Below are 13,717 nucleotides of genomic sequence, written 5' to 3' on the forward strand. Positions count from 1 at the left end.
CAGTGGGTGGCATACAAATTTACTCTCTTTTGAAACACGATCGATATGACAATGACGCAGCACTTGTAGGATACACAATGTTGTTACCCTACAAAACAATGCTGATAAAGTCGTTTTTAAATATAGCTGTTACTTTATAAAACATTGTTAACAAACTCGTTTTCAAATATAGCTGTTAACCTGTAAAACATTCATAATAAAGCTATTTTTAAACATATTCGTTACTTCTTAAAACATTGCTAATAAAGTCGTTTATAAATGTAGCTGTTACCCTATAAATCATTGTTAATAAAGTCGTTTATAAATATAGCTTGTACCCCGTAAAACATTGTTAATAAGGACGTTTATAAATATATCTGTTACTATATAAAACAGTGCTAATAAAGTTCCTTTTAAATATAGCTGTTATCCTGTAAAACATTGTTAATAAGGTCGTTTATAAAGAGAGCTATTACTCTATAAAACATTCCTAATAAAGTCGTTTATAAATAAAGCTGTGACTATGTAAAAGATTGTGAATAAGGTCGTTTATAAACATAGCTGTTACTTTATAAAATATTGCTATAAAGTCATTTTAATATATCTGTTAACCTATAAAACGTTGCTAATAAAGTCGATTGGAAATACAGCTGTTACCATATAAAACATTGCTAATAAAACCGTTTTTAAATACATCTGTTACATTATGAAACAATACTAATAATATCGCTTTATGCAGCTGTTACTTTATAAAATATGGGTAAGCAAGTCGATTACAAATATAACTCTTACTTTATAAAACATGGGTAAGAAAGTCGATTACAAATATAGCTGTTACTTTATAAAATATGGGTAAGAAAGTCGATTACAAATATAGCTGTTACTTTATAAAATATGGGTAAGAAAGTCGATTACAAATATAGCTGTTACTTTATAAAACATGGGTAAGAAAGTCGATTACAAACATAGCTGTTACTTTATAAAATATGGGTAAGAAAGTCGATTACAAATATAGCTGTTACTTTATAAACATTCCTAAAAGTCGTTTTCAAATATAGCTATTTACCTGTAAAACATTTTTAATAGAGTCGTTTTAAATGTAGATTTCAACCTGTAAAACATTACTAATAAATTTGTTTTTAAATATAGTTGTTACACTATGAAACATTGTTAATAAAGTCGTTTATAAATTATCTGTAACTTTATGAAAAAACTGCTAATAAGTCGTTTTTAAATGTAGCTGTTACTTTATAAAATATTGCTAATAAAGTCGTTTATTAAACATTGCTAATAAAGTCGCTTTAAATAGAGCTGTTACCCTGTAAAACATTGTTAATACGGTCGTTTATAAGTATGGCTGTTACCCTATAAACATTGCTAATAAAATAATTTATAAATATAGCTGTTACTTTATATAACACTGCTAATAAAGTCGTTTTGGAATAGAGATTGTACCCTGTGAAATATTGGTAATAAAGTCGTTTTAAAAATAGCTGTTAGCCTGTAAAACATTGCTAATAAAGTTATTTTTAGATGTATCTGTTACTTCATAAAACATTGCTAATAAAGTCGTTTATAAATATAGCTGTTACTGTATAACATATTGCTAATAAAGTCGTTTAAAAGTATAGCTGCTACCCTGTAAAACATTGTTAATGAGGTCGTTTATAAGTATAGTTGTTACCCTATAAAACATTGCAAATAAAGTAATTTATAAATATATCTGTTACTTTATAAAACGTTGCTAATAAAGACGTTTTTAAAATATTGCTGTTACCCCGTAAAACACTGTTAATAAAGTTACTTTTAATTATATGTGTTACTTTATAAAATATTGCTAATAAAGTCGTTTAAAAGTATAGCTGCTACCCTGTAAAACATTGTTAATGAGGTCGTTTATAAGTATAGTTGTTACCCTATAAAACATTGCAAATAAAGTAATTTATAATTATATCTGTTACTTTATAAAACGTTGCTGATAAAGACGTTTTTAAAATATTGCTGTTATCCCGTAAAACACTGTTAATAAAGTTACTTTTAATTATATGTGTTACTTTATAAACTATTGCTAATAAAGTCGTTTATAAATATAGCTGTTACCATAAAGAACACTGCTAATAAAGTAGTTTTCAAATATTGCTTTTAACCTGTAAGTCATTGCTAATAAAGTCGTTTTTCAATAAACTGTTACTTTATAAAACATTGCTAAGAAAATCGTTTTTAAATATAGCTGTTACCCTATAAAACATTGCTAATAAAGTCGTATATAAATATATTTGTTACTTTATAAAAAACTGCTAATAAAGTATTTTATAAATATAGCTGTTACCCTGCAAGACACTGCTAATAAAGTCGTCGTTAAATATAGCTGTTTCTATTTTAAAAATAGGTGTTACCCTACAAAACATTGATAACAGGGTCGTTTTTAAGTGTAGGAGCTAAACAATAATACATTGCTGAAGAGGTGGTTTTGAAATACGATGGCTGTTCTGTAAGACGCAGTTCATAAGAGCCAAGAACAACTATCAAACAGATAATTCTTAAAGAAAATTATAAGTCGTGATTGAAGCGACATCAAGACTTCTCAACGGAGTTCAGGAACTCCAAACTTGCTGATTTCGATTCGTTTTAATTTGCTATTTCGAATGACTAAATTTTTTCTCTACAGAAACAACAACACACTAGTTAGAAGTGTATTAACGAGCAAAAGAAAGAAAAATGAAACAACAACAATAAAAATATACCAACAATTGAATGAAATTAACTTATTTTTATTTCATTATGTACTGTTTGAAAATATTTCATACACAATATACAGTGGCTTCCACTAAGACTACATATACATATATATAAATATGCACTCACGACAATGGTCACGTCACTGCATGCCATTAACATTATTATTGAAATATTTGTTTATGAAACATGTATTATGCAAATTCGAACCACACTTGAAACACATTAATTACAAACTTTAACTGACATTGTCAGAACTTTAACCCTAATGTTCCTATTCTGTAACGTTCGTTTGTAATGCGATGGATAATAGAACATTGTAAATATATATAGCTCGAGATGACAAGAAATGTGAACAAATCTTTCATTCTAGTCTGTTGGGAGTTTTTTTTTTTTTTTTTGTTACGCTTGTCAGAAATAACTTTGGTTTCATATACAATCCACATGGCTGTTTTTAAATGCAGAGGATATATTGAAAAACACAACTTACACAGCTGTTTTTAAATATAGGAACTACGTTGTAGAACACAACTCATTCGCTCTTTTTCAAATACAGCAGTTGTAACGCAAAAACAACAACAACTTATACACTCGTGTTTAAATGCAAGAGCTACGTTTTAAGATAAAACTGACACGGTCGATTTCAAATACAGAAGCTGTTCTATAAGAAACGTCTCACGTATTTGCTTTTAAATTCAGAGTCTATATTGTAAGACACGACTCACACGGTCGTTTTTACATACAGGCATTTTATTGTGAGATACCACACACACGGTTGTTTTTACATGCCGGCATTGTATTATAAGATACCACACACACCGTTGTTTTTACACGCAGGCAACGTATTATAAGATACCACACACACCGTTGTTTTTACACGCAGGCAACGTATTATAAGATACCACACACACGGTTGTTTTTACACGCAGGCATTTTATTGTGAGGTACCACACACACGGTTGTTTTTATACGCAGGTGTTGTATTGTAAGATACCACACACACGGTTGTTTTTACACGCAGGCATTTTATTGTGAGGTACCACACACACGGTTGTTTTTATACGCAGGTGTTGTATTGTAAGATACCACACACACGGTTGTTTTTACATACAGGCATTTTATTGTGAGGTACCACACACACGGTTGTTTTTATACACAGGTGTTGTATTGTGAGATATCACACACACGGTTGTTTTTATACGCAGGTGTTGTATTGTGAGATACCACACACACAGTTGTTTTTACACGCAGGCGTTGTATTGTGAGATACCACACACACTTGTTTTTACACGCAGGCGTTGTATTGTAAGATACCACACACACGGTTGTTTTTAAATGCAGGCGTTGAGACCGAAAATTCAGCTACCAAAGTGTACAATATAACACGACTTATTAACTTAATTACTTTTTATGAGCATCCACTAAATAAAAAAAGCTAACGATAAATGTGAAATATTTCTGTCCACAGTTGTCGTTAGCTACTTGAAAGATTCGGGGCTCGAAACCAGAGCTCATAGAAGTTGCGGCATTTATTATGGTTTTCTATTCAAGAGAACCAAAGATACCAGAAATCTTTTTATTTCTGTGTAACTTCGAGTGTAATAGCGTATTCTGGAAACTATTACTTTATTTTAAATCAAAGTAAGTGATTTTGTTAATACGTAGAATTGGAAGTCATTTTCACCTGTGAGAAACGACATGGAAATGGATTAACGTTATTTTATGTAAAACAATTATTTTGACACGAGGATTACTAATATAAATATATATAGATCGACAGGAGATTAACATGCTACCCCTAATCAATTCTAAGAGGATGACTGCCACAGTTACAACACACCCACAACTTAAAGTGCGAGTAATATTTTGTGTTATTTTATGGATATGAAACCCATAGTTTCGAAAAACTGTTAACTTGAACCCTAATTATATATAATCTCTATACGCCAAGTGGTTTTATATAAAGCTAACGGCTTCAAAGTAACTATCCCTATATTGATAATATTAAAACGCGGGTAATAATACAGTGAAAACTGTTAATCTACCATGAGGGGTTGTAACGTTATAGTTATGAGAGATTTGTTTGATTTAGGAGACACAAAGGGCTTAATCAAATTAAAAGGCAGAAACTGTCCGTGTTCTTTCTTCAGAATATTGCAGATTTAATACTGTCAGGCTGAGATAATTTTTGAAATATAGAGCTATGGGTGATCATTCGAATTGAACGTGCCAGTTTCAACAAAGTCAACAAAATGTTCGCGACAGCTGATGGTATATTACGAAACTAAATTTACTGATGTGCAAACGTAGCCACTAAGTTGTTACCAAGAAAACAGAAAAGTTAACTGATTTATTCCCTGCACTATGTGTTAGCGTGAATGTTTAAAGAAATTTAAATCGGGTCAGAACTTATCGAAACCAAATATTTCTAGTAAACACCAAAATGTTAGTCTTTAAATGAACTGAAGCACGAGCCATTTAATTAAACTAATATATATTTAGTGAAGAGTAAATGTTCTTAACGAAAAACATTTACACTAATGTAACACTTGTCTCCTTAATGAACAATATGTCTTCTAACTGGACAATATGCCTTCTAAATAAATACAGTGCTTGTTTATTAAACAACACGTCTTATATCTGGATACAAAACGTGTTTACTGAACAACATGTCTTCTCACATACTTGTTCATGAACAATGTCTCCTCACTGAATACAATACTTGTTTATGAACAAGATGTCTTCTAACTGAATACGATACATCTTCTTGAATACGATACATCTTTTTGAACAATATATATTTTCACTGAATACAGTATCTGTTTATAAACAATGTCTTCTACCTGAATACAGTATCTGTTTATGAACAATGTCTTCTAACTGAATACAATACCTGTTTACTGAACATGTCTTCTCACTGAATACAATATCCGTTTATGAACAATATGTCTTCTCACTGAATACAGTATCTGTTTATGAATAATATGTCTTTTAACTGGACACAATACCTGTTTATTAAACAACACGTCTTATATCTGGATACAATACGTGCTTACTGAACAACATGTCTCCTCACATACTTGTTCATGAACAATGTCTCCTTACTGAATACAATATCTGTTTGTGAACAATATGTTCTATCTCTGAATACAGTATCTGTTTATGAACAATATGTCTTCTAACTGAATACAGTATCTGTTTATGAACAATGTCTTCTAACTGAATACAATACCTGTTTACTGAACATGTCTTCTCACTGAATACAATATCTGTTTATGAACAATATGTCTTCTCACTGAATACAATATATGTTTATGAACAATATGTCTTCTCACTGAATACAATATCTGTTTATGAACAATATGTCTTCTCACTGAATACAATATCTGTTTATGAACAATGTCTTCTCACTGAATACAATATATGTTTATGAAGATTATGTCTTCTCACAGATTAAGATATCTTTATTGCACAGTCCATTTGCTTATTATATACATCTGTTTCTTTCTTAACAGCATGTTTGTTTGCCAAATATAAAAACATAAAAGCTTTACAGTCCTGGCGCTATGGAAAATTGAACCTTTCTTGTTCATGATTTCCAAGCTTACCCGTTAGAACGAAAGTCCACTTTTCGAAAAAGCTCTGTTTGTAGGTGTGTTTTATTTCGTTTTATATAAAGAGTTCTTGAACCCACATGCTTTTCTGACATCATGAATTTATTTCCAGGCTATTACTGTTACTTAAACAACATTTGTTCTCGTGTCTGTTTTATCTACAAATACGTTAATTTCTCAGACTAAACGCAAATTCTGTTTATTGGTTATGTTTTACATTGTTCGATACTTTCATTTACCGGATACGTGTTTAACCGTTCAATACGTCTGTTAACCGAATTAACAACGGAGAAATATTGTCATATATTAAAGTTCTAAAGTTTCTGGTAAACTTACCGACCTGAAAACTAATTCGGTAAAACTTTCCACAGTTTCCTTTTCTTGCAGTGTTAAAGTTTGTCGAAGAACGATTAATATCTCTTATACAACTTCGTTTCCATGTTCTACAAATTCTAAAGTAAACGGTGAATTAATAAACTAGGGTTAGCACGTCATTGTTGAGTACAATGTGTACCGTATAAGCGTATATTGTTTAAAACATCACCTGCACTGTTCAATTATTTTGTTTTAATACTACGAACTTATTGTTCTATAATCTTAAACATTACTGTACTTCAAACCGTTTCTCGCACTCATTTCAATTTGCCTGAATATTTTTGGTGAATGTACATTTATTGATGTAGCCTAATTCGTAGGCTATCGCGCTCTTTACAGCGTCGCTTCTTCTTCTTCGAGGATAGCTCTGCTCGTGACTTAACCTGATTGGTAGAAGAGAAGTGATGGAGAGATGCAGCACGAGAATGTGGTCATCAGGAAGTGTGGGTTTTTCTTATCTTTTTCTCGAGAATATCGTCCATTCTTTTGATAACTCCTCCTGTAGGAATAAAACAGATAAAGAACAAATCTCAGATCCAGGGTGACCAATCAGACACTGGTTTCAGACATTGGAAAATCCCGACTAGAAACTTCAGATTACCGCGATGAATGTTTTGCTGTATAATAAAGTTTAACATTTTGAATAATATGGTATGAGCTTTTGTGCTTCCACGCTCTCTAAAAATAAACAAAATTGTATCGATCAAGAAAGATGGTTCGCTTTCTGACATCTAGTTAATAAATCCTTTATTTTTAAAATACTTTTGTTGTCTCTCTGTAAATAAACTTCATACCGGATTTGCATCGCAAACCAAGGCAGAAGGAGTTACGGCAACCTACATTGTAATTAACAGTTAAAAACTGAAATGTTCTCAAAACACTAGATAGGTAGCGTGGATGTACCAGGAAAGACTAATTGAAAGCCTAAGTCTTCATTGTTGCTTAGAAGATTTAAAACCCGTTACCAATGAAACTGTAGTTCATATGCTTATTTCATTTACACAGTTAGAATGAGAAAAAAAATGTACAATACTCCATTACCGAAATGAACAGATAAGACTACGAGCGTTCCTGTTTACCAGGTTTTAGGGTTCGATACTCATGGTAACGAGAGAGGAAATAGTTGTAAAAATCAATTAAAGATAAAGATATGAAACCTTAAAATGGGCCCTGACATGACCAGGTAAATAAGGCACTCGACTCGTAATCCGAGGGTCGCGGGTTCGAATCCTCGTCACACCAAACACACTCGCCCTTTCAGCCGTGGGAGCGTTATTATGTTAAAGCCAATCCCACTATTCGTTGGTAAAAGAGTATCCCAATAGTTGGTTGTGGGTGATGATGACTAGCTGCCTTCCCTCTAGTCTTTCACTGCTAAATTAGGACCAGCTAGCGCAGTTAGCCCTAGTGTAGCTTTGCACGAAATTCAAAAGAAACGAAACTTTAAAATTTAAATTGTTTTACATGATGGTCTCTTTTTTGTTTAGGGTAAACAAAAGATTTATGTAACTAGGCAATAAACGCCGCTGTTATTATACAGTGGAAGGAATCCCTCTAAAGCAGCCACCTTCGGGACTGAGACAAACTGGTCTGATTAGAGGGGTTCCACTGTAGTTCAATACATCTATTACTTATTTTAGAGATAATATGAAAAGTTAGCTCCTGATAAAGAAAGATCCATTTGTTATAGGATTTCGTATATTAGGTTCAGTAATCATTCTCGGCGCTGAAAATCAAATAAAACGGTAGAAACAAACAAACATGAATAACTTTAGTAATGGAAAAACTCTTGTATTAGCACTGTGTCCCAACACGATGTACTTTAGTGAGGGGAAACTCCTACCTATGTTTGTACTGTGTCACAACACGTTGTAGTTTAGTAAGGGGAAACTCCTACCTATGTTTGTACTGTGTCACAACACATTGTAGTTTAGTAAGGGGAAACTCCTACCTATGTTTGTACTGTGTCACAACACATTGTAGTTTAGTAAGGGGAAACTCCTACCTATGTTTGTACTGTGTCACAACACATTGTAGTTTAGTAAGGGGAAAACTCCTACCTATGTTTGTACTGTGTCACAACACATTGTAGTTTAGTAAGGGGAAAACTCCTACCTATGTTTGTACTGTTTATTTATTTTTTCTTGAAAAATGTCAGTTACATGTAAAGCATAATAAATTAAATTCATTAAGACATTAAGCACGTATCAAATAGTTATTACTTTGTTTGGCTTCGTATCACGTAGTTACACAGTTATCAAATCCTGAATCTGAACGTTTTCAGCCATTAAGCTTACTGCTAAGCGATCACGAGGAAGGTACTTAACTTAACTTAACACTTAAGATAACTTTCATTCGTCTTCAGTATAATTAGCCTTCTAATGAAAAAAACAACCCAACAGAAACATTTCTATAATACTTGTGTGTATACAGACTAGGCCTTGAATTATTCTCTGTAGTGTAGATGAGACAGTTATTAAAAACACAGAGTTGTTTTCTTATCTGAATGTATACTATTTACTGTTTCTTTCTTTTCTTCTAAGTGCAGTACTTAGGTTTACATACTTTTGAATGTACTAGACTGGATTCTTTGACATCAACGTGGCCGCGAAAAAAAACAAAAGCAAAGAAAGAACGAGAGAATTTGAAAGATTGTTTGATGAAGTGCACCTCTCTTTGGGTGTCACGTGTAATAATAATATATCAAATAAAGCCGTCTTGATCTAGTTGACGTAAACAAGAAAAGGTTTACATAAATAACATAGATGGGAAACTAAAACTAACCTAGTCTGATAGCCAGAGACAGCTGCGAAACAACTGTTACCCTAACTACCGTGAAGGTGTAAAGTTAAATATTGTTAGGTGTAGCAGTCTGATTACCATTAACACTTGGTAACACGTTTCTGGACTAAAACATTTAGAAGTTATTATACATAGTTTTGTATATTTATGGAAAGTACTTGAAACTTACATGGAATGTTTAAAAAAATTATGTGTCTAAAAACTCATTAAAGCACTGTAGTGAAAATTTAATGTCCATTAACAGTAAAATGTATATTTTTGTCTTATATTAGATGCCATTACTGTCAGAAATTCACTTCAGTGCTAGGTTTTATATTCGGTTTGTTAACATGTCTCAAGAGACTGAGATTATAGATTCGAAACCCACGGTGGGGACAGTGCAGAAAGTGTATTGTGTAACTCTGTATTAAGAGAAAACCACCAACAACAACAATATAAATAAAAACCACAACCAAATCTTACATGTCTTGGCCTCATTTGATAGCATAATATGTATTTTGTGTTAATAGGAAGGCTAGTGAGACCTGTTGCCGTGCCTAATTATGAGCTACTGACCAGAGGGAAGGTCATTCAACTAACAGCAGTGCTCTGTCAGTCACCGCCCACGTTAAAAGATTGACTGCCCCTCTTATAACGCACCCACAGCTTAGTGTACGAAACATTTTGTGATATCGCACGCATTTGTACCCCTTTTACTAGTTCCACAGGTCAGAGTTATATCACAGTAATGCACTTAATAAAAGTCATATGAAATAGTCTGATAACTAAATAAAACAACATATCTAAAGATCATTATGTAGTATTGTGTAAAGATGTTAGGACAAAGCAAAAAAATTGATTTCAGTCTGCTTTTAAAGAACAATGAAAGGTAAATCACAGGTGAAACATCAAAATGTTATTAATCTCCATATTTAGTACAACATGAACTCAGTGGAAGTGGTTGAGTTCAGTAAACAGTTAATATTGTGTGTGTTCCCCTTTTACTTTAGTAACTACAGACAGACTTTTAGACATGGTTGTAAAATATCTATTCAAATTGTCCTTTGGTGTTTTACTCCAAATGTCTGTAATATACTTCTATGAGGTTTTTACGAAAATAACTTTTGATTTGTCAAGTTTTGATCTTTCAAATCCTAGATCTACTCAATTGGGTTGAGATCAGGGGGTCTGTGGGGATCTTTGCATTTTTCGAATGACTCCAACAGTTCCTTTCTTAGCTAAGTAATTTCTACATGTGTTGGATGTGTGTTTGGGGTCATTATCTTCTTAGTAGTAAAATCCTTTACCAAGGATACAAAACCACTAGGTGTACCATAACGGATCAGTACATGGTGCTGGTCCATTATTACATTTTTTAAATATCTCCTGTCGCCTCATCAGAAAAAAATCAAAACAAAACAAACCTTCACACTGCCTACCCCATGCTTCATGTTAGGTGCTATGCACTGAGGTATGTATATTTCACGTTTCTTCGGACTACAATCTATGCTTTGAACCATATATTCAAAACTTGGACTCATGTGTCCATAACACCCTTTTCCAATCATCAACATTCTAGTTTTAGTACTTGTATTTGGAGATCAAAGCAAAGAATTTTTAACTTCTACACAACCAAATATTCCATTCTCATCCAGTCTTCCTAATACTGTACATCTGGACACTTTTCTGGTACATGGTTGTTTATCTCATGCTTTAGATCAGTGATATTCTTCCTTCTGATATAAAGAGATACTTAACATCAGTATCATAAAATTTAGTTGTTCTGTTTCTTCCTTTCTTATTTTCAAATTTACCTGTCTTGGCCTCATGATCTAGGGTGTATAGACAGTATCTATGGACCATTTCAAGGTTGCAGCAATTTATCAGAGACTCCAACCAGCATCACGTAAAGCCTTTATGCGAACTCTACGCTCTTTGGATGTGTCACAACAAAACGTAATATATAGTATTAAACACTGTCTTTATTAAGGTTTATTTGTGGTGTACTATTAAATTAATAAATAAATTTCTTCTATCATATATGTTCCATATGCTAAGTCCTTCCTACCTTCCTTCTATAAAGTTAAGACATTGCATTGAGTACCACGACAGATATTTCAGACCCAAAATTTTATCAGTATGTTCATTCAAGCAGAACTCTTACGACATACCCTTGGTATAAGTATATAGGAATTCTAAAGAATGATAAGTATTTTCATCCTGACTCATTCAGTTGTCAACAGGGGTCAGTGAAACATTACCATAGTGTTGAAATTAACATTCTGTAATGACATAGAAGAATGTCAAAATATTCTCTTGTCCAAACACAGTATTATACAGTTCTGTATGTATTTTATTTTACCTACGAACTTTAACGAAGAAATTTTTATTAATTATTTATAAGAACTTCATTGGCCTCCTAGTGGCACAGCAGTGAGTCTGAAAGTTTATAACGCTAAAAAAAGCTGGTTTCTATACCCCTGCTGGTTACAACACACAGACCTTTGTGTAACTTTGGAAACAAACTAACCACATTTCATCATATTATTCAGTATATTTTGTATAAAATAATTTTAATAAATGAAATTTGTCCCAAGTCTTTAATCTTACTGAGAAATCGGTTGTAAAAAACAACAACCACCCTTCAACTGAAAGCCACTTTTTTATATTACCATTCAAAATTTATTTCTTCCACCTGATTCCTTTTTCTAACCATAATTGCAGTATTTGTTATTCTGCAAATACTAACACTCACGCTTAGATATATATTATTGTAATTTGTATTAGAAATATTTGTAATATTTCATTTTAATAATACCTAAAATTTTGATAATATCTACTATTTTAACAATATATATTATTTTGATAATATATACAATTTACATAATATCTACTATTTTAATAATATCTACTATTTTAATAATATCTCGTATTTTGATAATATCTGATATTTTGATATCTAACAATTTAATAATAACTACTATTTTGATAACATCTATTATTTTTATAATATCTATTATTTTAATTATATCTCCTATTTTGATAATGTCTATTATTTTTAAAATATCTACGATTTTGATATATTTGCTATTTTGATATATCTACTAATTCAATAATATGTACTATTTTGATAATATCTGCTATTTTTAATAATATGTATCTACAATTTACATGATATCTCCTATTTTGATAATATCTCCTATTCTGATAATATCGCCTATTTTGATAACATCTACTTCTTCGATAACATCTACTATTTTGATATCTAATATTTTAATAATATCTACCATTGTGATAACATCTACTAATTTTATAATATCTATTATTTTTATAGTATCTATTATTTTAAAAATATCTACTATTTTGATAATATCTACTAATTTAATAATATCTGGTATTTTGATAATATCTACTAATTTAATAATATCTACTACTTTGATAATATCTACTACTTTGATAATATCTACTCTTTTAATAATATCTCTTATTTTTATAATATCTACTATATTAATAATATCTACTATTTTAATATATCCTATTTTGATAATATCTACTATTTTAATATATCCTATTTTGATAATATCTACTATTTTAATAATATATACTATTTTGATACTGTAAATTATTTCTTCTTATTTTACAGTTCTATTGATATAATGTTTTAAAGATTTTACCTATAATTTGCGTCTGTGTCTTATTTTCAACTATTTTTTCATCAATATTATGTTTCCATGATTCACCGTATGATGGAGTAGATCAGGGGTGTGCAACAGGCGGCCCGAGGGCCACAACCCGGCCCGCCAAGCCATTTAGTGTGGCCCTAGTTGTTGTAATCTAACCATGTGGCCTGATCTGTAATCCAACGCAAATGGAATATTTTTAAAAGCATTGATCCTACGGGATTCCCAGGCTTCGACTCGACAAACTTCTAAAATTATCTTTGCTAGAGAGGAGCAGGCCGAATTCGATTGGTCGGCCTCCTTAGGGCATGAATAGGTGACGTGCACTAGCACTATTGTCTACGACTCAACGTCATGTCCTGAACCTCGCCTTCGCCCACTGGCGACAATTTTCCCTAACCTCTGCTGTCCGTCATTCATTATTGGTGAAAATTTTATTACCTTTTACAGTTACTACAAGAGATTGAAGGTAAATTGATTATTATTTAGCATATTGTTGTGACTTTACTGAATTTATTAAAATTTTTGCTTTCAGATGCATCTGATTCTATG

General features: G+C 31.7%; 1 protein-coding gene across 3 annotated transcripts in view; it reads right to left on the bottom strand.

The window, feature by feature from the left end:
- The window catches only part of LOC143257350 (octopamine receptor beta-2R-like), a 101,369-nt gene that overhangs the window by 44,346 nt on the left and 43,306 nt on the right, over window positions 1-13,717 (bottom strand). Inside the window, exon 2 of one of the 3 annotated variants that reach the window (XM_076515891.1) lies at window positions 2,730-7,203. The exons of the other annotated variants lie outside the window; for them this stretch is intronic. The gene's annotated coding sequence lies outside the window, so the exon portion shown is untranslated. Of the gene's footprint in view, window positions 1-2,729; window positions 7,204-13,717 lie in introns of those variants that run through there. 3 annotated transcript variants of the gene reach the window in all.

The sequence above is a fragment of the Tachypleus tridentatus genome, chromosome 7 (genome assembly GCF_004210375.1).
Source record: "Tachypleus tridentatus isolate NWPU-2018 chromosome 7, ASM421037v1, whole genome shotgun sequence".
NCBI classification, from domain to species: domain Eukaryota; kingdom Metazoa; phylum Arthropoda; class Merostomata; order Xiphosura; family Limulidae; genus Tachypleus; species Tachypleus tridentatus.